This window comes from Crinia signifera, chromosome 5 (assembly GCF_055691185.1).
Source record: "Crinia signifera chromosome 5, ASM5569118v1, whole genome shotgun sequence".
NCBI lineage: Eukaryota > Metazoa > Chordata > Amphibia > Anura > Myobatrachidae > Crinia > Crinia signifera.
The window spans coordinates 276,245,183-276,273,141 of NC_139221.1; the positions used below are offsets into that span (position 1 = coordinate 276,245,183).

The 27,959-nt window shown below is 44.8% G+C and overlaps 1 long non-coding RNA gene across 2 annotated transcripts in view; it reads left to right on the forward strand.

Annotated features, from left to right (window-relative positions):
* Positions 1-18,260, forward strand: part of LOC146079707 (uncharacterized) — a 68,422-nt gene extending 50,162 nt beyond the window's left edge. The window contains exons 3-5 of one of the 2 annotated variants that reach the window (XR_014474706.1): positions 689-810; positions 17,015-17,119; positions 17,213-18,260. This is a non-coding gene — a long non-coding RNA (uncharacterized LOC146079707). The remainder of the gene's footprint in view (positions 1-688; positions 811-17,014; positions 17,120-17,212) is intronic. The other variant, XR_014474707.1, reaches the window with a different exon arrangement.
* The last annotated feature ends 9,699 nt before the right edge of the window (positions 18,261-27,959 follow it).

The window sequence follows — 27,959 nt, forward strand, 5'->3', positions numbered from 1 at the left end:
CATCATCACAAAACGTGGAAAGTGCAGCGAGCTTCGCAAGGGGATGCAGTACTCCTGACCTGTTCATACCCCCACTATCCACGTCGGCGTGGAGTTCACTTTATAAAGTGTGGCGAGGGGACGCTAAAAATGAGCCCAAAGCATGGCGAGCGCAGGGAGCCCGGCATAAGGACGCGGATTACTTGACATGTATTCTGCATCCGCTCACCATGCTTCGGTTCTCGCTGCGCTCGCCACACTTTATAGAGTCAACTCCACGCCGACGTGGATAGTGGGGGTATGAACAGATCGGGAGGATGCGTACCACGCCCGCCACGCTTCGGGCTGACGTGGATAGTGATGGTGTGCTAAATTGCATCGTATGCAAATCGCATGTGATATTTGCATACGATTTGCATAAGCTGCGATCTGCGGGCATGGGCGCCGTGATAATACACAAGTACCGACCATTGTTTGTTTTCCTTGTTTGGGAGCAAATGGTCATTTGTCTAATACATTAGCAGTTTCTTGTTTCCACCAGACAGATCATACACATAACTATTGAGGTTTGTACCCAGATTAAGTGTTCTTACTATATAATGGAGTAGCTGAATACTCTTGCTTCGCTATAGAATTTCAAGTATTTCTGTGTGTGTAACTTTAATATTGAAGGACTTCCTGGTAAACTACATTTTAATCTTTCCTTCAGGCTGGAGAATGGCCAGGCTGAGGCCCTTATTCTGATCGGTGCGGCCAGATCCGAATATGCGGCCAGGACCGTGCGTGCGAAACCCCGCCTTCCATACGGATCGCCAACTCCGTCCGTACGCGGTAAGAAGCTGGCCGAACGGTCCGCACGTGTATTTTTCACGGAATACGCCTCCTCCATCTCAGGGAACCTCCCCCATCATTCGATGGTCGCAGACCATCATTTGACAGTCGGCGACCATCGAATGATGGCGAAGGTGCACACATATAAAAGTGACTCTGAAGTTACTTACATATGCGTGTTAGCTCGCAAGGAAGTCACATCACCGGCTGTCAGCTGCCCACCCCCTGCACATGCGTCATTGAGGCATTTGCATGTGAACGCCCCCCGCCCGCACATGCGCAGAAATGTCCCTGTGCTTGTGTATATGCCCACCATCATAGCCACTGCGAATATTCTGGTCTGTGCGAATGGACCAGAATTTGGGTATGGTTTGGTGGACTCACAAGGCTGTGAATTCACAGCCTTGTGAATCAGCAAGAATAACCACCAATATTCACAGGTGTCAGCCAGGGAGAAACTGTCTTCATTCTGTGACTTCCCACAAAGGTGCCCATACACGTTGCGACAAGCAGCGTGCAATGCGATGCGATGCGTGCTCCCGCGGCATCGCATCGCACAGTACAAAAAGTATGTGCTGCACATACTTTTTTGGGTACTCTTTACCTAGAAGGGCGCCCATCGCGGGCATCGCATGTACATCGCATGCCATTATAATGGCATGCGATGCGACCGATGCGATGCCCGCGATTTTACATAGAAATACATGTTAAAATGTAAATCGCGTCGGTCGCATCGCATGCGACCAAAATATCACATGCGATGCGACCGACGCGATTACCGCGATTTCCCATAGGGAACAATGTTAAATGTCCCAATTGACCCGATTTTCCATAGGGAACAATGTTAAATGGCCCACAGAGGCCAAATAGGCACCCTGAAGTGTGAAATGCCCCCCCCCCCCAATTGTTAACGCCACGCCACGATCAACGTCAACCCGAAGCGTGGCAAGCGCAGCGAGCCCGCTCGGGGCGGCGGTACGCGTCCTACGACCTTTTCATATCCCCACTATCCACGTCGGCATGCAGTTGAGAATAGAAAGTGTGGCGAGCGCAGCGAGCCACAGAGCCCGAAGCGTGGCGAGCGCAGCGAGCCCCGTGAGGGGACGCGGATACCTTCACAGGTATCCGCGTCCCCTCGCGGGCTTCACAGTTGTCCGCGTCCACTCGCGGGGCTCGCTGCGCTCGCCACGCTTCAGGCTCGGTGGCTCGCTGCGCTCGCCACACTTTCTATTCTCAACTCCACGCCGACGTGGATAGTGGGGGTATGAAAAGGTTGTAGGACGCGTACCGCCGCCCCTCGCGGGCTCGCTGCGCTCGCCACGATTCGGGTTCACGTTGATCGTGGGGTGGTGTTAACAATTGGGGGGGCCATTTCACACTTCAGGGTGCCTATTTGGCCTCTGTGGGCCATTTAACATTGTTCCCTATGGAAAATCGGGTCAATTGGGACATTTAACATTGTTCCCTATGGGAAATCGCGGTAATCGCGTCGGTCGCATCACATGCGATTTTTGGGTCGCATGCGATGCGACCGATGCAATTTTTTACCTTGCGATGCCCAAGATCAAAATCGTGGGCGCCCTTCTAGGTAAAGAGTACCCTTTTTTGTACTGCCCGCGGATTGCATCGCACACATATCACATGCAAAATGCATGCTGCTTATCGCAACGTGTATGGGCACCTTTAGACTAACACTTCCAGTTCAAACTTCGGCAGTTGCCAGTAAAAGTCTGCTATGCCGTAACCAAAGCTCAGGGGCGGAGTTTGAAAGTGGCTGGTGTGGATTATAGGACTGACTGCTTCTCCAATGGGCTGTTGTACGTTACCTGTTCCAGACTCAGCCTGGCCATTCTCCAGCCTGAAGGAAAGATTAAAAATGTAGTTTACCAGGAAGTCCTTCAATATTAAAGTTACACACACAGAAATACTAGAAATTCTGTAGTGAAGCAAGAGTATTCAGCTACTCCATTATATAGTAAGAACACTTAAGCTGGGTACAAACCTCAATACTTATGTGTAGGATCTGTCTGGTGTAAACAAGAAACTGCTAATGTATTGTGTCAATTGCAGGTATAGCAGAGTGAGGCATGTTGCTCAGGCGCAGTGGCGGATTTAGGGGGGGGGCACCCGGGCATTTTTGTAGATGAGGACCAGAGCTTTCCAACGAGCCCAGCCCCATGTCTCTAGCCCCCCGGGAACCGGAGATATCGCCTGGCAAAGCTGTAACATTTTTTTCCCATAGGATAATATGGGACCTGTCAATTCCGACCCCCACCCGGTTCCAACAGCTTCCAGTTCCCCCCCTGGCATCACAGGAGCTTGTGATTGATGTTATTCAATTCCAAATCGCTGGGCCTTCAATAGGATACCAGGATGGTCCATATCGGTCAATCAGTTCCAGAGATATAGCGTGTAAATCGATTTTTTTTATTTTTGAAATGTAATTTCATGGCTGTTCATGTTCTTTGAGGGCAGATTACTCTGGAACCAAACGTTCCAGTTTTACTGGACCAAAATCATTCAAAGCCAACTCAAAAGTTCTTCAATATGATACTTGTCTCATGTAAATGGGTCAGTTAGTTCCGAAGATATAGCCGGTTAAATGAGATAACTGGTTAAAGGGGGGGAGGGGTGGTTTTCTCTCCCCCTCACACCAGAAAATGCAGGGACTAGGCTGGTGTAAAAGGGGCCAACCTGGGAATGCATTTTCTGGTGTGAAATGGGTATTATTTCAAATAGCTGGGACCTGCAGTGCTCGGAATACAGCCAGGCTCTGCCACTGTTAGTGGCTATCACTTCTGCCTGGCGGTGGCTGTCCCCCATTTACCACGAGCATGTATTTCCCGTTGGCAATGAGCATGTAATCCCACATGGCAACGAGCATGGAACCTCTGGCAATGAGCATGGAACCCTTGGCAATGAGCATGTAGATAAGTAGCACTTACTGTATGTAGCATAATTTTTAATAGGCATTATGGTGTTTGGCATAATACATAATGGACATCATGCCATGTAACTTAACGTGCAATGGACATTATGGTGTAAATGTTTAATGCGCGCCTTTGGTGGACAATGTCCCTGTTTATGAAGTTTATTGTGAATTTTGTCTTAATCTGTGTGGCATTATGTGAATTCTGGCTCAATCCGTGTGGCATTATGTGAATTTTGTCTCAATCCGTGTGGCATTATGTGAATTTTGACTCAATCTGTGTGGCATTATGTGAATTTTGGCTCAATCCATGTGGCATTATGTGAATTTTGGCTCAATCCATATGGCATCTTATGAATTTGGCTCAATCCATATGGCATTTTATGAATTTGGCTCAATCCGTGTGGCAGTATGTGAATTTTGGCTCAATCCATATGGCATCTTATGAATTTGGCTCAATCCGTGAGGCATTATGTGAATTTTGGCTCAATCCATTTGGCATTATGTGAATTTTGACACAATCCATGTGGCAGTATGTGAATTTTGACACAATCCATTTGGCATTATGTGAATTTTGGCTCAATCCATTTGGCATTATGTGAATTTTGGCTCAATCCGTGTGGCATTATGTGAATTTTGACACAATCCATGTGGCATGATGTGAATTTTGACACAATCCATGTGGCATTATGTGAATTTTGGCTCAATCCGTTTGGCACTATGTGAATTTTGGCTCAATCCGTGTGGCATTATGTGAATTTTGACACAATCTATGTGGCATTATGTGAATTGTGACACAATCCATGTGGCATTATGTGAATTTTGGCTCAATCCATTTGGCATTATGTGAATTTTGGCTCAATCCGTGTGTTATTATGTAAATTTTGGCTCAATCCGTGTGGCATTATGTGAATTTTGACACAATCCGTGTGGCATTATGTGAATTTTGGCTCATTCCAATTGGCATCATGTGTAAGGGGCAAGTATAATGGGGTCTAGTATTTTGTTGCATAATGTGTAGAAGTTGTATATGGTGTTGTACACTACACTCAAGGACATGCCCCCTGTTGAGTGGCCACACCCCCTTTTCCAGAGCGCGCCTTCGGCGTGTGCACAACTACATCCTTCACTTTTGTTGCCATGGTGGGCCTGCGTACTTTAAATGCCAGGGCCTATTTTTAATCCCATTCCCACCCTCTCTCTGCCGCTCTCTTAGCATGTACACTGGCACCACTAACACTGGCCCTCCCCCACCTAAACCCTCTTTTATCATGGTGCCCCCCCTGTCATTTTATCCTGGATCCGCCCCTGCTCAGGCGTAAAAATTGGAATTCAATCAGGGCTTAAAGTGGTCATGCAGAGGTGGGGGAACTCATTTCTCTACGCCACCTAATTACCCCTCACTCCCCTCCCCCCATTAGGCAGGGCCAGTGGTAGGGTTTTTGGCATCCTAGAGTGCTTTTCTGTGAAAATGACTGTGTAGGGCCAATGTGGAGGTTAAGGAAAAGGGGTCCTAAACATTTGTAATATGAGCTTGTGTCATAACTTTTATTAATGTCAGAGATAAGATAAAATAAAGTACACTAAGAAGGTGTACAAAAGGAGAATATTTTACACACAAACACAAAGAATTATTTGTACATATACAGATAAGCAGACAGGTAACGGGTCACCGGCCCCCACTTTGTGGGCGGCTCTAGAGGCTCCCCTTATTGCCAGATACTGCTTGCAATAGGAAAGAAAAAAGACATTTAAATATTTAAGTATAAACCATGGGTTCTCTGTTTGACTTAAGTGTACTGAGACCCAAAAAGACAAAGATTTATGAAAACAAGAAGAGAGATGATCAGGTATAAGTTGCTATAATTTTGCAAGCTGAAGTTAGACCTGACTCTCTTGCACAGAGCTGTTTATCAGGTAAAGGCTGATACAGGCAGTACTGATACTATTTAGTTACTTTGCAGTCTACGTATTAGTATTGAAACATAAGCAACCAGCAGCACATTCTGTAACCATTTTGCAGATATGAGCGCACGAGAATATATAGTACTAAGGCACTCTTCTGCTTTCCCTGTTAGGGCGAGTGTGTCAACCTGTTGTTTTGAAATGGTGCAGGGAGGCACACCGCAATTCGGGGATGAGAGGGAGTGTGAAATAAAAGTGTAAAGATTGTGAAAAATGAAGATGATAAATAAAGACACTTTTCTACTGTCCCCTGTTAGAATGCCTGCAGTCCCTTGTTACCAAGGGACTGCAGATCGGCGGTGGGCACGCGTGGTGGCAGAAGGGAAGCGAAAAACCCCGAACACGGTTAATACTCAGAAACTGGGTTTTTAAGGCACTTTTTGTTTGGAGCATCTCGTCCAGTATGTTTTAGCTTTACTTGCTGCCTCTGGTTATATATATTTATATTATAAAATTGTACATATATTATTATTATTATTATAATTTTATTTATAAGGCACCACAAGTGTTTTGCAGCGCCGTACAAAGGAACAATACAGGGAGACAAACCTTGGCATAACATTGAATAAATAACAAAATTACAGTACAAATAAAAAACGCAACAGATCAATACACATTACAGCTTAAATGTAAGTAGTGAGGACTCAATCAACATACAACTAGAGGCTAGATGCCAATGATGGAGATGAGTATGCGGACAAAAATAGTCACTGAGTGTTGGAGTATAGGAGAGCTGTGAGTGAAATGTGAAGAGAAGTGGGCTTTGACAACAGGAGGGAAGAGGGCTCTGCTCAGAGGAGCTTACAATCTAGTAGGAAGGGGAGACAGACAGATTACAAGAGGTGCACGCGAGTGGGTGGTGGTTAGATAGCAGGATGTAAAAAGGCAAGGGGTCGGAGAACCAGCTGGTTTATGCAGTGAAAGGGTATGCTTTGATGAATAGGTGAGTTTTCAGTGCCCGTTTGGAAGGTCGGGGAGAGTCTAATGGAGCGAGGGAGTGCGATCCACTGAAGGGGTGCAGCACGGGCAAAGTCCTGTACTCTAGCATGGGAAGCAGTGATCAGGGTGGAGGAGAGACGACAGTCGTCAGCCGACCGTAGAGGGCGGGAGGGTATATATATAATAATGAGTATGTTAAAATAAGGGGGGGGGCAGCAAAAAATGTTGTGCCTAGGGGTAGCCTGACCCATAAATTCGCCCCTGAGGATTTACATGATGAATCAAGTCTTACTCGAGCTTCAGGACCAATTGTCTAATCCTACACATGATTTTTACATATATTTATCATTTGATTTAATCTCACATTGTAAAATCATAGCCTTTACCTTCACCAGCTCCTTATACTGTATAATATTCACATTTATTTTCTTCTGTCTGTTCTACAGGTATAACATGCTTATATCCTCCCTAGTGGAAAGCAAATTAGCAATTCAAGCTAAATGGGAAGACCTTAACATTTCATTATATAGATTGTAAGCTTGCGAGCAGGGCCCTCCTGCAGTACCTTCAATGGCCCTTATTCTGGTTGGTGCGGTCGAGCCGCATATGCGGCTCCGACCGCACCAGACGAATCCCCGCCCACCCTACGGATCGCCACGGCCGTCCGTACACGGACGGCTGGCGATCCGCATAAAAATGGTGGAGGCTACGCCTCCACCATGGTGGGAGCTGCCCCCTGCATTCGATGGTCGTCGACCATCGAAGGCAGGTCCGCACGCCGCGGCAGCTCCCGCAAGCTGAGACCACACGGACAATCGTCCGTGTGGTAGCTTGTATGGGGGCTGAAAGCTGACATCCGGCGACGTCAGCTTTCCGCCCCCATGAGTTGCGTCATGCCCTCATTAGCATGCGTACGCCCCGCGTTTGCATGGGAACGCCCATGAAACGCGGGGCGTATACATAGGGAAATGAGGGCATGAAGCCCCTCACTCCCCTATACGCCCCCTTTGCGGCGTAGTAAATTTATGTGCGGCGAATTCGCCTGCACATGCGCAGATTGACCTCTGCGCATGTGCAGACGGAAAACATCGGCGGTACGGCCGCACGCGGGCCGTACCGCTCGAATCTGAATAAGGGCCTATATCGGTCTGTTACAACCCAGTTTGTTTTATCACTGTTGTTTCCAGTTGTAAAGTGCAACAGGATATGCAGCGCTATATAAGAAACTATAAATGAATGAATAATTTCAGTGACTAGTGATGATTGGGACGGGTTGTTCAAAAATGTTTTTAAATTGTCTAAATATATTAATCACTCCGGTATGTTGTTTAAAACTATTCACAGAGCTTATCTTACTCCTGGACAATTGTATAAAATTACTTCTTATAATATGTGCTGGACAAACTATGGCCTGGCTATTGCTCAGTATTGGATGAGGTTTGATTCTCCTTTTCTACACTGTCTGGTAGTTCCTCCCCTCCCTTAACCTTGAGCATTTAAGCATCTTAAGTTTTTAATTACTGTAGTACTTATGCTTTTAGTTTTTTTTGTTTTTTTTGTTCCCTTCCCCCTACATTTTCCTTCTGTTATTATATTGTTATACTTAATTTGCCGCAAATGCCTTTCCTTAGATAAAGCGAGGGCTGCATAGGCATGAGGACATTTAAGAGCCTGTGAATTTTGTGATTGTATCAATAAATTTGTTGTGTGTATATATAAATATATATATATATATATATATATATATATTACCCATAGGGGCTTAGATGTTTGATTGATAGATGGTTCAGCCAATTAGGTAGCCAGGGGGTGGTAGCTTGTGCAGGGGTATATTAGGAGGAGTCAGATGATGCTGCTTCTTCTTTGAGTCACTTCCTGGAAGTGTCCTTGCCCTGCCTTAGAAGGGGTGGTAAGATCGTCATAGCGCAGGCTGCACCTTAAATAGATGGGGGCGTTTCATCGTCCAGGTTATAAGTTGGGTCATTATAGTCGCCGCCATGATTAACCTTTTGACCGGAGCTGGTCTCCAAGCGCTTTCCTGGCCATCCCTTTACTATAGGGTTATACCACTTAAATAAATATCTATGACCCTTTAACTTATGCAGTTGTCCATGTCATTATTTTTAGTATAAGATGTGTCAGCATCAGTGTTCCCTCTAAGCTGTGCGCACGTGCGCGCGCACACACCTTGACGAGCGTGCGCACAGACATTACAACTGAGCGCACAAAGCAGCAATGGTCCCTTTTTGCAGTTGTGGACTCAATGTGTGTTTCACACCCATTAACTACATTGTGTACTGTATTTTGAATGTTTAAATGATTAATATCATTTTGAAGTAAAGTTAACACAAATGCTGAACATAATTTTCCAGTTATATATAAGTGACGCACAAAAATGTAAATTTCATTCCAAAGTTGCACAGCCAAAATTTTTAGCCGCACACAGCCTTCGTAAAATTAGAGGGAACATTGGTCAGCATGATTTATTTCTAGAGGTAATATGGTACTTGTGGAGTATCACGGCTCCCACGACCTTCATCGTATGCTTATTGTATGCTAAAAATCGCATCGCATCGCATGCGATGCGATGACACCCGATTTTGCACTGAAATGCATCAGAATGCATTGAAATGTGTATTAAACTTGTGAAATGCCCCCAAATGCCATTTTTCATAGTGCACCACCCCCACTATCAACGTCAACCCGAAGCGTAGCGAGCCCGCGAGGGGCGGCGGTACGCGTCCTACGACCTTTTCATACCCCCACTATCCACGTCGGCGTGGAGTTGAGAATAGAATAGTGTGGCGAGCGCAACGAGCCACCGAGCCCGAAGCGTGGCGAGCGCACGCGGATACCTTCACAGCTATACGCGTCCCCTCGCGGGCTTCACAGGTATCCGCGTCCCCTCGTGGGGCTCGCCACGCTTCGGGCTCGGTGGCTCGCTGCGCTCGCCACACTATTCTATTCTCAACTCCACGCCGACGTGGATAGTGGGGGTATGAAAAGGTCGTAGGACGCGTACCGCCGCCCCTTGCGGGCTCGCTGCGCTCGCCACGCTTCGGGTTGACGTTGATAGTGGGGGTGGTGCACTATGAAAAATGGCATTTGGGGGCATTTCACTACTTTAATACACATTTCAATGCATTCTGATGCATTTCAGTGCAAAATCGGGTGCCATCGCATCGCATCGGATGCCATCGTATGGCATCCGATGCAATCGCATACGATTTTTGAGCTAAAATGCTCAAAAATCGGTAAAACATTGTATCGCATCGTATGCCATCGTATGCCACTACATATGGCATACGATGCCATGCGATGGCATACGATTTTTGAGCAAAAATGCTCAAAAATCAGTAAAACATCGCATCGTATGCCATTGTATGCCACTACATATGGCATACGATGCCATACGATGGGAGCCGTGATACTCCACAAGTACCGGTAATATAGAGTTAAGGTTAAATGTCAATCATTATAATTCAATAGGCGCCTTATGAGTTTTGCATCATTTGTAATGCTCTTCTTTTAATAATATTTACTGAGTTTAAATTACCCATGAAAAGCATTTCTCCATGAGAGAACACCAAAACTGCTTCATATCTCATCGTTAACAAAATTCTTTAAATGTAATTCCTGTCATTGGGGATGGTAAAGCTTTGTCTCACGCTATATTCTTTATTACCTAGGTTTGCAAATCACTCTGGTAAGGCTGATGGGGAACACTCCACTGAAACTGACCTCACAAAAGTCTATAATGTTGGGTTCATTTCCACAGGGGAACTTTAATGTGTCCCCCAGGTTGATGTTTTTAAAGGTGCGTGTTGTGAAATGTATCTGTTTACAACCTGTATGGGGGGAAGAATCCTCTCATATCATTCTATACATCAAGTCCTGAATTCTACATTCTTTTCTGGGTAAGATTGTTTGTTGGAAAATATTACCAGGCTATGCTCCTTCTCCTACCACGGATCCCCGGCACCGACTTCTTATACTGATTCGACCCACCTTCAGGGGCGGATTGGGAACTAAAAGTGGCCCTGGAAAATTGTCTAGAATTAGCCTCATGTGGGCGCCAAGAAATAAAAGTAAGCTGAACCAACAACTAAAACCGGCAGGATTAATACATCACTACACCTGTGTGGAAGCCGTTGGTTTCAATACACTTGGCAATCTAGCCGCCATCAGACCTTTAAGCTGCTGAGACAAACCACAGACCTCCACATTTAAAATAATAAAAGACTGAGGGACAGATGCACTGTTTCAAAAGTGATAAAATGGAGAGTGATAAACCACCAGCCAATCAGCTCCTACCTGCCATATCACAGACTGTATTTAAAAAAAAATGGTACTTGTGAATTATCCGGGCTGCCGATTTTGTCCTTAAGTTTAGTTAACTTAAGGACACCCGACCGACGCGATGCCCGCGATTTACCCCAAATCGCGGGCATCGCGTCGGTCGTGCCCGCGATTTCCCATAGACAGTAATGGTAAAAGACACGATGGACCCGATTTCCCATAAACAGTAATGTTAAAAGACGCGATGGACCCAATTTCCCATAGACAGCAATGTTAAAATAAAATGACAATGTGAAATTGGCCAATATGGCCATTTCACATTGGATATGTTTTAAAAAAAATGTTTCATGGCCCCGTTAACGCCACCCCGCTATTGACGCCAACCCGAAGCGTGGCGGTACGCGTCCTCCGACCTTTTCATACCCCTACTATCCACGTCGGCGAAGCGTGGCGAGCGCAGCGAGCCCCGCGAGGGGACGCGGATACCTTCACAGGTATCCGCGTCCCCTCGCGGGCTTCACAGGTGTCCGCGTCCCCTCGCCACGCTTCGGGTTGGCGTCAATAGCGGGGTGGCGTTAACGGGGCCATGAAACATTTTTTTTTAAAACATATCCAATGTGAAATGGCCATATTGGCCCATTTCACATTGTCATTTTATTTTGCACATCATTTAACATTACTGTAATAATTCTGACATTGTTGTCTATGGGAAATCGGGTCCATCGCGTCTTTTAACATTACTGTCTATGGGAAATCATGGGCATCGCGTCGGTCGCGTCGCGGCCCCTTATAATGGCCGCGACCGACGCGATGCCCACGATTTTTCGGGCGCGATTAAAAAACCGTAGCCCGGATAATTCACAAGTACCAAAAAAATGTCAGGCAGGAGCTGATTGGCTGGTTTTTTATCACTCTCCATTTTATCACTTTCGAAGCTTAGTGCATCTGAACACAGACCCCAAAACCTCCATAAACCAGACAAACAACCCATGACCAAAACCCGCCGAATATCACAAATATCCCCACCCCTCCTCCAGTGGAGCACTGAAAACCCGATAAATTGTTTCACAACTAGATAGCACCTACTACTTTCCCTTTAACAGATGTCATAATGGATATAAATGGGTCCTCACCTTAGTTGAGTATTTGCAGAATTGGATATTCTGCTCTGTTTGTGTGGGATACAGGAGGTTGTTTGTGTGGGAGACCTCCATTATGACATCTTTTAAAGGGTTGATGATGCTACATCAAAAAAAAAAGGGGCACTGACTGACAGGTGGCCTCACAGGTGCTCCGGCATCCCGTGAATCTTCCCTGGAAGGTCTATTGCCAACCCGCCCTTCACACCTAGGGCCAAATGTAATAGGGTGTGAGAAGCAGAAAGTGAGAGATTTTGGGAGAGTTTTTCCTTTTTTTTTTTTAAGCGGCAATCAGTTACAAGGCAAAATCAACCTGGTTTTGCAATGTAAATGATTGCCGCTCCCAAAATCTCTCACTGAAACTCTCTCATTGGGGCAGATGTATTAAAGGCCCATACACACTTGACGATTTTCAGCTGAAAATCGGTCAAAACAGCCGTTTTGAGCGATTTTCGGCCGAAAATCGCCCAGTGTGTATGCCCCGGAGATTGCCGACTAGCGATGATGCGCGCTCCCGCATCATCGCTAGGAAAGTGGTTCATCTGCTGGTTTTACCAGCAGATGTGGCGATGATGGATGGTTTTTCATCCATCATCGCCATGTGTGTACGCCTGCCGGGCTGAAAGATTAACCACTTTCAGCCCGGCGGACCGCCCCCCGCCCCCTCGCCTGTCATACTCACCCTGTGCTCCTTCTGGTCCGCCGGCTGGATGCTGCTGCTGCTGCTGCAGAGCCCTGCTCCCCAGCCAGGCTGGCCCCGCCCCCAGCCTTGCTAACTACGGAGCAGACAGCACTGCTCTCTGCTAACACCCTGCTGGCCACCAATGTTTATATTATTCTGCCCACTGCCACCAATGAATTCATTAAATGCACCAATATTATATATATATATATATATATATATATATATATATATATATATATATATAATATATATATAAATATTTATATATATATATATATATATATATAAATATTTATATATATATATATATTTTTTTATATATATAAATATATTATATATATATATTATATATATATTATATATATTATATATATATATATATTATATATATATATATTATATATATAAATATAATATACATATATATATATATATATATATATATATAAATATAATATATTATATTATATAATATATTATAATATATTGTTGGTGCATTTAAATGAATACATTGGTGGCAGTGGGCATATAAAAATATAAACATTGGTGGCCAGCTGTGTGCGTCATTATCTGCTGGGGACGGTGTAGGGCACGGGGCGCCCCAGGCGGGGGGGAGGCGGTTGGTTGGTGCTTACCCGCTCCACTGAGGGGGGGGGGGGTTATGCGGCCGAGTCGCTCCAGAGGCACACGGGGGGGGGAGATGCGCACCCCGTCTAGTACATGCATGCCATTTAAATAAATACATACGTGGGCAGTTTTCATTTAAGTAAATATACATTTGTGGCAGTGGGCATATAAATATATAAACATTGGTGGGCAGTGTTGGCGCTAACGTATACATTGCTGGTCTGTGCCAGCAATGCATAAATTAGTGCCAACACTGCCCACCAATGTTCATATACTTATATGCCCACTGCCACCAATGCACTGTATATATGGAACCCTTGGAATTCAAACCCAGCCCATTTATAATGAAAGATTTTCAGCAAAGTCTTTTGCCTCCTGAAAATCTCTTGCTCTTTAGGGAAAATAGCTCAGTGTGTACGCACTACTTTGGGGAAAGATATATCTATCAAAGATTTTGGCAAAGTCTTTTGAAATGAAAATCTTTAAGTGTGTATGGGCCTTAAGCCTTAACAAGAGATAAATGCAAGGGTGATAAGGAGAGATAAACATCCAGCCAATCAGCTCCTTACTGACTTTTTTCAAACACAGCCTGTAACATGGCAGTTAGCAGGTGATTGGCTGGGAGTTTATCTCTCTTTATCACCTTTGAATTTATCTCTTGTTAAGGCTTAATACATCTGCTCCATTGTTTGTTGTACACAAGAGGTTAAACTGAGTTTAAACGAATCTTGTTTTAAGGGAATAGTGAGTTCTACGGTTGTTGTGCTACTTACTGGTGTCACTAGTGGAGAGTGCAATATCTCATAATATATATATATGTTTTCAAAGCGGTGCAAGCAAAACCAAAGACGTGTTAGTGCATCAGGGTATCTTACACAACACAACAATGCCTGTTATTATAACTGCATAACTCGATTTTTTTTTTTTTTTTTTTAATCTGTGAAAATGAATTTGGCAGCTTTGTTTTTGCAACAAAATCTAATTGCATAAAATGTGATATAAGATTTATCCTCCCTCAGTGGTAATCTGACTATAGCATTTCATTAGATATATAACAGCCATAAAATTCAATGAAATGCAGGTCCAGACTTCCATTCCCAGGAGATGGAAAAGGCTAATAGTATATATCATTTTTATGTTAGGCACCAATACCCATGTTACCTTTGACTAGTAATTCAGTCTGTGATATATGGATGAGTTATTAATTGTGCTTGCTACATTAAATATACAGAGATTACTATTGTGTACAGTTTTATAGGTAGAACGCTGGAACAAGAGAGTGTTAATAAACTGATTTTCAATAAAATAATTGAAAGGTTGGGGAATAGAGCAAATTCAGTCTAATAAACGGTAAATAAGCTATAAAATTAAACACAAAGAACCACCCCAAAATATTTGTAATAGTTCTAAACCCAGGCATATTTTCTCATTTTCATGGTTTAGACCCGATAACTAAAATGGCGGTCAGAATCCCGACCACCGCAATGGCGACAATGGGGGGGCTGTGGATCGACCCACCCCCTTGCGGGCTCGCTGCGCTAGGCACAGTATTTTATTCTCCCTCTATGGGTGTGGTGGACACCCATAGAGGGACAAAGTGCCGGCATTACGGCGGTCGGGATTCCAGCGTTGGTATTTCAACCGCTGGGATTCTGACCGCCGGCATATTGACTGCATCACAAAATTGCTTATTGCTGCTATTTGTGGCAATAATAAAGTGACATTCCCATAATGTACTAAAAATCATATGCAGGAAAGGGGCTCCTCACAGCAACAATTTCAGTTGTAATTTGGAAGTCGTGTCCTGTACACGTGGACTGACCATGTATTTGTGATGACCATTACGGAGGACCTCTCTCCCTGTGTTTTTTCCTTCTGTAGCCCATAGACTACAGTGACATAGTGTCATCTGAAACTTATTTTACAGTTTGTGTGAGCACCTATAAGTAAAACATACTTTGGGGGTGATTCAACACCGCTCGGTCGGTAACCGGTAACCAATCTGTCTGGTGGCAAAAAAATCTGCTAATGTATGGGACCAAATAACAATTAGCTCCCAAAAGCTAGAAAACAGACAATGGTCATTCAGACAAATTGGTTAAATCCCTATGATCTAACAGATTTGTCCATATAATAGTTTTTGGTCATTTCCCATTCATTACCAGATTTTTGTTCACTCCAGACACAATGGACAGATGTATGGGTGTGTTCCTGGCTTTAGGGGTGGTTCAACCTTAATGGCAGCTTTGTATTCAGTTGCAAAATTATGGGTATCTCCGGCAGCATCTGTTTTGACTGTCAATTTGAAATAGCCTAGCTGCCCATTGGTTTATAAGTCCTTATGCAGCCCCCAACCACTATTACTAATACTATATCCACTGCAATTCCACAGCAGTTTTCAAGCACTAGGGATTCTAGAGATCTCTATATGCATTATATCCTCTGGAGAAATCTGTATAAAATTTTGGTACTTGTGTAGTTTCATGGCGGCAGTTACATAGTTAGCGTAGTGTCCCTGTCAGAATGTTCCCGTGGGCAGCGTAGTCAAGAGTCCCTGTCAGAATCAGCGTAGTGTTCCCGCGGTCACAGCCGTTGGGCTACGCTAACAGCATAGCTTAAGCTGCCACCGTGAAACTACAAAAGTAGTCAGTCAGGCGTCCCTGTTAGTATCAGCGTCGTGTTCCCACCCGTTTGCGGCCAGCTGGAGCTTACGTAGTTAGTGTAGTCAGTCAGCGTTACGCAGTTAGCGTAGTCAGTCAGAGCTTATTACATTGTGTGGGAACCATTGACCATTTTAACCTGCCTGACATGACAGGTGTGAATGTGTTCCTGAAACACTTCCACTATCCACGCCAGTCCGAAGCGTGGCAGACGCAGCGAGCCCCGCGAGGGTAAGCGTTTTGCGTCCTCCCGACCTGTTCATACCCCCACTATCCACCTCGGCGTGGAGTTTATTTTATAAAGTGTGGCGAGCCCGAATCATGGCGTGGGGATGCGTAATACATGTGAAATAATCCGCGTCCCCTCGCGGGGCTCGCACTGCTCACCACGCTTCGGGCTCGGTGGGTCGCTGCGCTTGCCACACTTTATAAAATCAACTCCATGCCGACGTGGATAGTGGAGGTATGAACAGGTCGGGAGGACGCGTAACGTGTCCCCTCGCGGTGCTCGCTGCGCTTGCCATGATTTGGGCTGGCGTGGATAGTGGGGATTTGAAATGGAGGCATTTGCCGGTATGTAGCATGGAGCACTGGCAAATGCCTCCTCTATTGTGCATGAGACGCACTTGCAGCCGCACCCCCCTTTTGTGCAGAAGACACACGTGCTATTGAACCCCTAATCCTGTTGGCAGGGTTCCGTACCCTGCCGCAATACTTATTGAGACGCTCCTGCGTCTCAAACAGATGGAGCGCCTCTCCGCCAGCGGCCGCATGATCCCCCCTCCGCCGGGGATGGTATTTAAGGTTGAAAATGTACAGGTCGACCCCAAAAGATTACATGGACAAGGTCGGCATAAACAAAAGGTTGACACAAGTAACAGGTTGACAAAGAAATGGTTGTCATGCGTAAAAGGTTGACATGAGTTTTTAAAAAGTTTTATTTTTGTGTGTCAATTTGTAGGTTTCTGTACATGGTTCCTCAATTAGCGGACCGCGTTGCCTTGGTTTGGTCACCATGCTTTATCCTTCCTAATCGGAGTCCATGTGGATGGTATAGTATGAAAAAGTAAAAAAAAAAAAACTCACGTCAACCATATGTGTTGTGTAAACCATTGCCATGTCCAACATTTGTTCATGTCAATCATATGTTATGTTTCAGAACTGGAGTAACAGCAACAGATGAAGAGCTGATCATTTTGGAAAATGGAGATGTTTCTCAGAAGTCAAGTCATTCAAAAATAGGTCCATTTATAACTTAAATTCTTTCAGTCTTTTAATGAAATGGACAATCTGTTTATCTTTTTCTTGTAACTGTTGGTTCAGCACTTTCAGGTGAGCATGTGCAACACATATCAATCACACATTGGCCATAAATTCATCATCCTCCTTTAACTGCTTCTGTGTAATAGCGCTCTTGAAAGTCGAAGTGTGAAGAAATTGAACAATTGATAAGTGAACCTCCCAAAACTTTGCCCTTAAGCGACTGCTACAGTATGTGCAGTAGACATGTCGGCAAGAAAAAACTATTTGAAAAGTCTGTGCTGACTTAAGAGTCTGGCACAAAGCAGAATAAGACATTGTAATGACTGAATTCAGGGAAGAAGTCTTTTCAGTTCAGTGATCAAGACAAACTGACATCATTATTGTGTTTGTAAATAAACACCTCCAATTTCTCTAACATTACTTGAACAGTAGAATGGGCTTCTAATGGATAAAAGCCAAAAGTTCATTTGGAAAACAATCATCATGAAAAAAACAAACAGAAGTGTCTATCGGAGCAATGTCAGTAGACTGACCTATAGATATGGACATAGTTTGTGCACACCAGACTGGTGAGAAATCTCACTTCCATAAATTCCAATCCTGCATCTTCTAGACAGCATTGTATACTTGGAACTGTTCTAGCGGAAAATGACAGGTCATTACGGTATACCCTCAGAAGATAAAATTGGGAAGCACTGATCGGCTGAGATTGTTAGAACCGGTTGTTCTGTTTCTGTATCCAGTGTACAATGCGGTCGATGTTGCTCGTGTTTGCGGTTTTCTTTTCTCCCAGAAAACATTTGGACCATGACTTATCTTGAAGATCAAGATCCAAAGGTTTGGTTAGTATTATTTATTTATTTTACTTTTTGTAAGAAAGGACTACCCTCTTTTAGGGTACCTGCGGTGCTGTGTATTAAGCTGGCGGCTGTGGGGTCCCTGCAGTGATTAGCAAATAACTAGCGCTATCTGGCGGCCAGGCGGCGGTGCGGGAAGCGCTGCTGGGTTTGAAAACACTTGCTGCATGCTGATTGGCTGAATCTCAGCCAATCAGCGTGCGGCAAGTGTTTTCAAAATCAGCAGCGCTTCCCGCGCCGCCGCCCGGCTGCCGGATAGCGCTAGTTATTTGCTAATCACTGCAGGGACCCCATTGCCGCCAGCTTAATTCACAGCACCGCAGGTACCCCTGCGGCACGGACACCCCTGCCGGCTCCTGCCAGACGGCGCAGCAGGTACCCCTCAGCCCCCCCCAGTGGGCACTGGGGCACCCCCACATCGCCTGCGGCGCTCCAGTGCCTTGCATCGGCCCTGATAATGGCTATTGGGTTTTTCCTCACGACCACAGATATGTCTAAAAGAAATTAAAAAGTTTTGTTGTAAATTATAGTGTGGCAATAAATGTAGTAGTAGTACGTTTATTTATAAGGCGCCGCAAAGTGTCCGCAGCGCCGTACATAGCAAACAAAAAATCAAATTACAAGGTAACATATAGGGTGTGTTGAAAAATACAGTATAAATAGGGGTATAGCTGGTAGAACTAAAATCAGCATCAGTTCAGAAGTAGGTGTCAAAATTGTCGAGGAGACTGAAGATGAAGTAGAGGAAGGGAAGAACAGGACAGGAGCACAGGTGAGGTAATGAGGTAGGGTGAGTATGTGAGGAAGGAGGACCCTACTCATAAGAGTTAACATATTAAAAATAGGTGGGTGGACGAACGAAATACAATAGGATAAGAAGGAATGGAGGGGAACGGAGGCAGGATAGGAGGATCAAAAGAGGTTAGGAGGAGGGATAGGCTAGTCGAAAAAAGTGGGTTTTGAGGGAGCGCTTGAAGGAGGTAAGGGAATCAGATAGCCTGATGGGTGGCGGGAGGTTGTTCCAGTGCAGGAATAGACTCCTTCAAATGTACAATAGCTTTCTAAGAGGATCATATCCAGGTTACCCATCCTAAGTATGAAGGTAATATAGCAGAAATATTTATGTTATCGGGCCAAAAAGGCCCTGAAACAATAATAAGGGGTATGACATGAGGCTTTGTGTATCCTGAAACATTACTGCAACTTGGGAGAGAATCTTCACAGCGAGAAATGCAATGCACAGTATGTAGTTATCAATCAGAGATGTCTGGCATTGGGTCGACCATTAAATTCAAAGGTATATCATAGCTTGGAGATTCCAAAAAAAGGAGTCACAGGATCCAGTCTGTCCCCGAAAAAGTCCTGGAGCAGCCCACGAGACGCCAGTACTGGAATCATCTTGGTGTCACAGCTCAAATATTTAGTTGGTAAATAGGTATGTTCTGAGGTTTTCAAGCCATCTTCAAAAGAAGCTGAGTACATCCCCATATGGGTACCAATGAGCTCAGATGGAAAGGTAAGGTAGCCTGAGAGGTATTAGCCTCCTTCAAAGGCTCACACAGTGGAGCGATAAACATGGGCGCTATATTACTTGTGGAGGCCTGAATCTTAGATTCCTCTATTTTTTTCCTGGCAGGCAGCAGTATCCACAATAGGGTCAGTGGTAACTGAGGTGGGAGTCAGCCGAGCCATCGAGCGATCAAAATGCATATCCAAATAAGGTAATAGAATGTCACACAATGCCTGAACCAGAGTATTGAGCGAGGGAGCATCCACTGATAGCAAAGTTGGAACTTCCATGTTTGCAGAAACCAGGTCGGGATGGAATTCAGGTAATAGTTGTGACCCAAAAGGCACCCTGTTGGGAAGTGTAAAATGTGCCTCATATACCTCAAATCGAGTCACCACTGTGTAGAACAGGGAGGAAAATAATAAACTGAGGTTGTCGAAGGTGCTTCACCCAGCTATCTCCTATCAGGTAGTGCACTGTAGTGTGAGGGAGGGTTGGGCATGTGTTAGCCTGGGTGGTGTGAAGCTGTCGCCTGGGTCTTCCTTAGTGCGTCTCCGTATACTCTATCTCTCTTCTCCCACTGCACGCACTACAGCCGATCAGATGCCCCCTCTCCATCCAACTATCAGCCAGGCAGTCAGCGCCCCCCTCCGATGGAAGCAGGCTGTTTCCACTCTCCGTTCCCGACGACTATAGCGCCACACGGCAACACTACCGGAGCAGGCAGGGACATTCCCCACTGCTGATGAAGCAGCTCCGTGACTTGTCTGTCAGGCAGACACCGCACAGAGGATGCAGGGGTGAGGAGGTGCAGGAAACCTCAGGGAAGGGTACATGAGGTACTTCTCCCGGGTCAAGTCTGCTATTATCCAGGACCTGGCAGGTATCTTGAGCAGCCCTCGTCTCCTTAGAAGTGATACTTCCGCCCCTGATCTGTCTCTCTCTCTATCTATCGAAAAGACTCCTACCTCTCCAAAATTAATTATTCAAGGATCTGTTTATTCATGACTTCGGGGCCAATTTATCGCCAGCTGCATATGAGAATGCGGATGTGATATCGTCCCAATTCGCATTGCAATATTGACTACATCGCACAAATGTTTCAATTATCACATGCAGGGACAAAGCTTGCGATTTTTTACCCCGATCATGTTTTGCGCATGCCCTGCAACTGACATTGCACTGCTATCACTGCTGGCAGCACCCACCCTCCCATCGCGACAACCCCCTGAACACACTTCCTTACTAACCTTCACTGGTGATCATACTAACCAATCCCTGGGGATCGCTTTTGCAGTGCTGCCGTTCATCAGGACTGCATACCTCCCAACATGACCCTCTCCAGGAGGGACACAATGCTCTGTTTCTGAACTTCCCTCATAATGTATGATTACCATCACCTGTTTTAAACAGGTGTATTGATAAGAGAGGTGTTTCACCACAGGTGGTGGTGATCTTAAATTAAGAGGGAAGACCAGAAGCAGAGCAATGTCCCTCCTGGAGAGGGTCATGTTGGGAGGTAAGGGACTGGAAGTGGCACTGACAGTTCATAAATTTAGTGGACACATGGGCCTACTATATGGCAGAGTAGTGCCAGTGTTGACGTCCCCCCCAACCCCCGTGCACACTGCACCACATTAATACAATGGGGAGAACCGGTATTTGCAGCACATAACCTGCAGATACCACTAATCTACATAATGCAGGGCTCTACATGTATGTAACTACTTCATGGAAAATTGCGGGGTGCGCTAATCAACTGCCGCTGGCACAGGGTTGTCAAACCCTAAAACAATGAAGATAGATTGGATGAACTTGAAAGGAGTGCAGGAGAGGTGGAGAAAATTAAAAAGTGCAATACTAAAGGCAACGGACCTTTGTATCAAAAGGGTTAAGAAAAGTACCAGGAAAAGGAAGCCAGTGTGGTTTACAAAAGAGGTATCAACTAGTGTAAAAGCAAAAAAGATGGCCTTTAGGACATACAAGCAGACTCAAAATAATAATGACAAAGAAGTGTATCTTGCCAGACGCAAAGAGGCTAAGAAAGTGATCAGGCGTGCCAAGGCACAAGCTGAGGAGAAAATGGCTCAGTCGGTAGATAAAGGAAACAAAACTTTTTTTAAGTATATAAGTGAAAGGAGAAAATCAAATGGAGGAATAATAAGACTGCGGACAGACACTGAGAATTTGGTGGAGGGAGACAAGGCAATTGCAGATCATCTAAATAATTACTTTTGCTTTGTATTCACTATAGAAGGAGAAGGGAAGGGACCACAGTTAAGTTGCAAGGACATTCATAAAAATAAGGTAGATGGAGGTACATTTACTAGGGAGAAAGTCCTAACAGAACTTTCAAGACTGAAAGTGGATAAATCAATGGGGCCAGACGGAGTGCATCCAAGGATACTAAAAGAACTAAAAGATGTGTTGGTAGCGCCATTAACAGATTTATTCAACCAGTCACTAGATACAGGTGCAGTTCCAGAGGACTGGAGAAAAGCAAATGTAGTTCCACTGCACAAAAGCGGAAGCAAAGAAGAAGCAAGTAACTACAGGCCAGTGAGCCTTACATCAGTAGTAGGGAAAATAATGGAAACACTATTAAAAGAAAGAATAGTTGAATATCTTAAATTAAACAACTTACAGGATCCAAAACAGCATGGTTTTACTGCAGGGAGATCATGCCAAACAAGTCTCATTGACTTTTTTGACTCCGTGACCAAAATACTAGATGAAGGGGGGGCTGTAGATGTGGCATATCTAGACTTTAGTAAGGCATTTGACACTGTCCCACATCGCAGGCTGCTAAATAAACTTGAAAGTGTGGGATTGGATTATAAAACAATTAAATGGATAAGAACCTGGTTGCAGGATAGGAAACAGACAGTTGTCGTAAATGGAGTGCATTCTATGGAGGGACATGTTACCAGTGGAGTACCCCAGGGATCTGTACTTGGACCAGTGCTCTTTAATATCTTTGTTAGTGACATTGCAAATGGTATTGAAGGGAAAGTATGCCTTTTTGCAGATGATACAAAGATATGCAACAGAGTAGACACACCAGGAGGGGTAAATCAAATGACTGATGATCTAAGTAAACTTGAGAATTGGTCAAGAGAATGGCAACTACAGTTTAATGCTAAAAAATGCAAAATTATGCACTTGGGACTCAAAAACCCAAAGGCTCAATATAGTATCAAGGGTACTATAATGGAAACTACTGAGGAGGAAAGAGATCTAGGAGTCACTATTTCAAGTGACTTAAAGGCAGGGAGGCAATGTAACAAAGCAATGAGGAAGGCTAGTCAGATGCTTGGTTACATAGGGAGAGGAATCAGTAGCAGAAAAAAAGACGTAATAATGCCACTTTATAGGTCATTGGTACGACCTCATCTGGAATACTGTGTCCAGTTCTGGAGGCCATATCTTCAGAAGGATATAAATACATTGGAGAGTGTACAAAGAAGGGCAACTAAAATGGTTCATGGCCTACATCACAAAACTTACCTGGATAGACTAAAAGATCTTAACATGTATAGTTTGGAGCAGAGAAGGGAAAGGGGGGACATGATAGAAATCTTCAAATATATCAAGGGTTTTAACATAGTACAGGTGGGAAATTTTCTTTAAAGGAAAACAAGTAATAAAACACGAGGACATGCACTGAAACTGGAGGGAGGTAGGTTCAGGGGAAATGTTAGAAAGAATTACTTCACAGAAAGGGTAGTGGATAAGTGGAATAGCCTACCATCAGAGGTGGTAGAGGCAAAGACAGTAGAACAATTTAAACATGCTTGGGATAAGCATATGAATATCCTTACAAAGAAATAAGGATTAAAAAGGGTTGAGTTTACTGAAGGGTAAAAAAGGGGCAGACTAGATGGGCCAAATGGTTCTTATCTGCCGTCAAATTCTATGTTTCTATGTTTCTATAAAATAGAAATGTGCCAGCGCTGGCTGTACCAATAAACAATCAAGACGGTTCTCAAAAAATGTATACAAATTTATTACAATAAAATTAAAATTATAAATGAAACATTAAAAAAAAAGGGCTGATTTGTTTACGATGGATTGCTTTGAGACCTCCCTGGACAAAGAAACCTTGACACCTGCTTTATTTCGATGCTGGAATAAATTTATCCAGACCCTACCCCCTGCAACTAAACTTGCTCTTAGGCAATGTTTTCAATCTACATCCTGGTACTCCTACCAACTCCTTGGCAATAAAGACCCTATACCCATATAAGATCACCTTTCTCCTTTGGCCCTCTTCACTCTCCTTCTCCATTCCTCTTCTTACTTGAACCTCTCCCATGGATGGACTGCCCTATGGATGGATCGGCGGCCGTGGGGACTGGGCGGGCACCAAAGGTTTGTTCTATTAATGTTGTCTATAGTATTTTGTCCTCTGTTTTGGACAAAACTTTGTTTTGTTATACACATACCTTTCTAGATGAGACACAGATTATTGCACTTTATTGATATAAAGAACCTTGCACTATATATGTATAAACTAATCTGTTGTAGCCTGCACAACCTATCTCGTGCAAGACAAACTTCTAGTCTGGATATGTGTGTATTGTTCTCGTGATTAGAACCGTTATATAAAGTTAGAAAAAGTTTTTTTGAAGCTCTTCACTACCTTAGATTACTATAAGATATACGTATACAATCTATTGTTTGACCACTTTTATGCTTTGTATATACCTGTACTTCCACTGCATACTGTTCCATCATTTAAGCTTCAATAAAATACATTTGGGGAAAAAAAAGGGCTGATGAAGATGAGTCAGTGTGCATGTGCACAATTAAAGTTATATCACCGGGATATTGTGGCGTTATTTTTCATGGAAATTTCCAGTAAATGAGAGCTGACAATAAATTTGATATTACCATCCTTGTATGGAATGTGTCCAAATGTCGGGTGACGCTGTAGTCCTTGATTTGCCCTATAATTTCAAGGGCTCAGGTCCTCCTGAGGAAGACGGAGACACATCTGGGGAAACGCATTGAGCTGCATATCCATCATTGTTGACACCATCCAGTCCACCAAGTGACCTTGTCCACTCTTCACCCACGTCCCTCCAATCATCTGGATCCATCTTTGGGATATCTGCATTGTTCCTAAATCCAGCTAAGGAGGAAGATCCATCAAAGTGGGAAAACCTGAGCCCTTGAAATTATAGGGTAAATCAAGGACTACAGCGTCACCCGACATTTGGACACATTCCATACAAGGATGGTAATATCAAATTTATTGTCAGCTCTCATTTACTGGAAATTTCCATGTAAAATTACGCCACAATGGCCCTTATTCTGATCGGTGCGGATTTTTCCGCATGCGGTCGTACCGCCGATGGTTGGCGACTGCGCATGTGCAGAGGTCACTCTGCGCATGTGCAAGCGGTTTGGCCGCACGTATTCTTTAGACGCCGCACAGGGGGCGGAGAGGGGCGTGAAGGGCTACTTAGCCTCATTACCCTATGCATACGCCCCGCGTTTCATGGGCGTTCCCATGCAAACGCAGGGCGTATGCATGGTAATGAAGCCGTGACGCATATGTAGGGGGCGGGCATCTGACATCGCCGGATGTCAGCTGCCCGCCCCCATACATGATTTCATACGGACAAGTGTCCGTGTGGTCTAGGGTGGCGGGCGCTGGTGGAGCGTGCGGCCCTGCATTCGATGTTCGGCGACCATCGAATGCAGGGGCTGCTCCCAAGATGGAGGAGGCATATCCCCGTCCACTTTCATGCGGACCGCCACATATCCACGTACGGACGGAGGTGGCGATCCATATGGAAGGCGGGGATTCGCCTGCACGGTCCTGGCCGCATATTCTGATCTGGCCGCACAGATCAGAATAAGGGCCAATATCCCGGTGATATAACTTTAATTGTGCACATGCACACTGACTCATCTTCATCAGCCCTTTTTTTTAAATGTTTCATTTATAATTTTAATTTTATTGTAATTTTATTGCAATAAATTTGTAGACATTTTTTGAGAACCTTCTTGATTGTTTATTGGTACAGCCAGCGCTGGCACATTTCTATTTTATATCTTCATTGTAAATAATACTTGCCTACCTTACCCTCTCCATCAGGGAGAAAATGCTCTGTTCCTGGACTTCCCTGGTAATGTATAATTGCCATCACCTGTGGTTAGCTAGGTAATTGATAAGAAAGGGGGTATCACGGCGCCCAGTTTTCTTACGTATGTTAACTTAGTGAAATCGCATCACATTACGTTATAGTAGCATGCGATGCAATGCGATTTTACCCTTCCCGCTCCATGTCATTGCCGCCCCTGTCAGATCTTGTCAGAAATTCACTCTGAGGTGATTTTCTGTGGTGACAAGAAGTGTGCCTTAGAGCTCGTGGTTTTCTTGTGAATTTCAGTGGATTTTTACTGTGATATCCAGTGATAACTTGAGATGGCTGCATCAATGAGCCTATTTACGCTCCCTCAGACAGAGGAGGACGCTGTCCAATTTTTTCAGGAGCATCACCTGCTGCCAGAGATGGCTACCTGCACGAATGTGCACCCCATGCGCTTGTCCATCAAGGAGTGTATATGGCGGTGCCATATAAAAGCTTGCCGGCAAAAGGTAAGCTTAAGAGCGGCCCATTTCTTCCCGGGGTGCCGCTTATCATTCCTGACTCTTGAGGTTCATTTATTCCTGGGCAGAGGAGCTGACCTCAATAGAGTATTGCCAGCGTGAGCTCCAACTGTCCAATAAGACTGTGGTGCTGTGCAACGCATGGATGCGGGAGGCCTGTACCATGGACTTGATGGCCCAGCCGCAGCGCCGTATTGGTGGACCGGGCCAGATCGTCGAAAGTCTTTTCGTCAAAAGGAAAAGCAATGTCGGCCGCGTTGTACTGCAGCAATGGGTGTTCGGAGGCATCTCACGTAAAACTGGGCAGTGCTTCATCACAGTTGTGGAGACACGTGACGCCAGCACTCTTATGGCCGCCATTAATGCTAACATCGAGCCTGGAATAAGCATTTACAGTGATTGTTGGCGGGCATATAGCACAGAGGAGTTGGAACGGGCAGGATACAATCATGTGAACCACAAATATAACTTTGTCAACCCTGAAACTGGTGTGCACACACAAACAATAGAACGCCTTTGGGGGTCCGCGAAATGGTGGAACAAGCAGCAACGGGGAACAGCACGCCATCATTTGGAGTCCTATTTACAGGAATTTATATGGCGGAAATGTTTGGCTGCAGATAAGCCGTTTCAACGCATAATACATGCCCTGACGCTACTCCCAAAGGCAGATTGTCTGTTCTTTTATATTTTTTAGAAATTATTGTCGTTATTACTAGTGTTTTTATTCATGACTGTTCTTATTGTAAGCTGACTCCTATCATTGTCATTTGTGTCTTTGATTATTGTCATTATTGATTTTAATATGCTATTTGATCATTAATTATTTAATAAATTATACCAGTTATTCATTAACACACGTTGTTATTACTGTGTTAGAAATATGATATTGATGGTGTGAATGTGTCCAGAAAAAAACCCCATTATCCACGTCATCCCGAAGCGTGGCGAGCGAAGCGAGCCCCGCGACGGGCGGCGGAACGCGTCCTACGACCTTTTCATACCCCCACTATCCACATCGGCGTGGAGTTGATTTTATATAGTGTGGCGAGCGCAGCGAGCCACCGAGCCTGAAGCGTGGCGATGGGACGCGGATTACTTTACATGTATTCTGCGCTCGCCACACTATATAAACTCCACGTCGACATGGATAGTGGGGGTATGAAAAGGCCGGACGCGTTCCACCGACGCCACTCACCACGCTTCGGGGTGGCGTGGATACTGTGGGTGACGCAAAACAATGCCATAGCTTATCTCATAGTAAGCACCCACCACATCTCATCACATGGGTGCTTGTACAATACAATATCGGGTACTTGTGTATTAAAGCGGCACTCCCGATTTCCATCGCGCGATGTTTTAATCGAATCGCATGCCATGCACCCGATGGCATGCGATGCGATTTTTGGCCCCTATACGATGAAAGATTGTATAAGCACCCTAAAGGGTGCTTTTAAGCACCCTAATGGGTGCTTACAATGTTAAATGCACCCCCACGCCACCCCCCCACTATAAACGTGAACCCAAAGCGTGGCGAGCGCAGCGAGCCCGCGAGGGGCGGCGGTACGCGTCCTCCGACCTTTTCATACCCCCACTATCCACGTCGGCGTGGAGTTGAGAATAGAAAGTGTGGCGAGCGCAGCGAGCCCCGCGA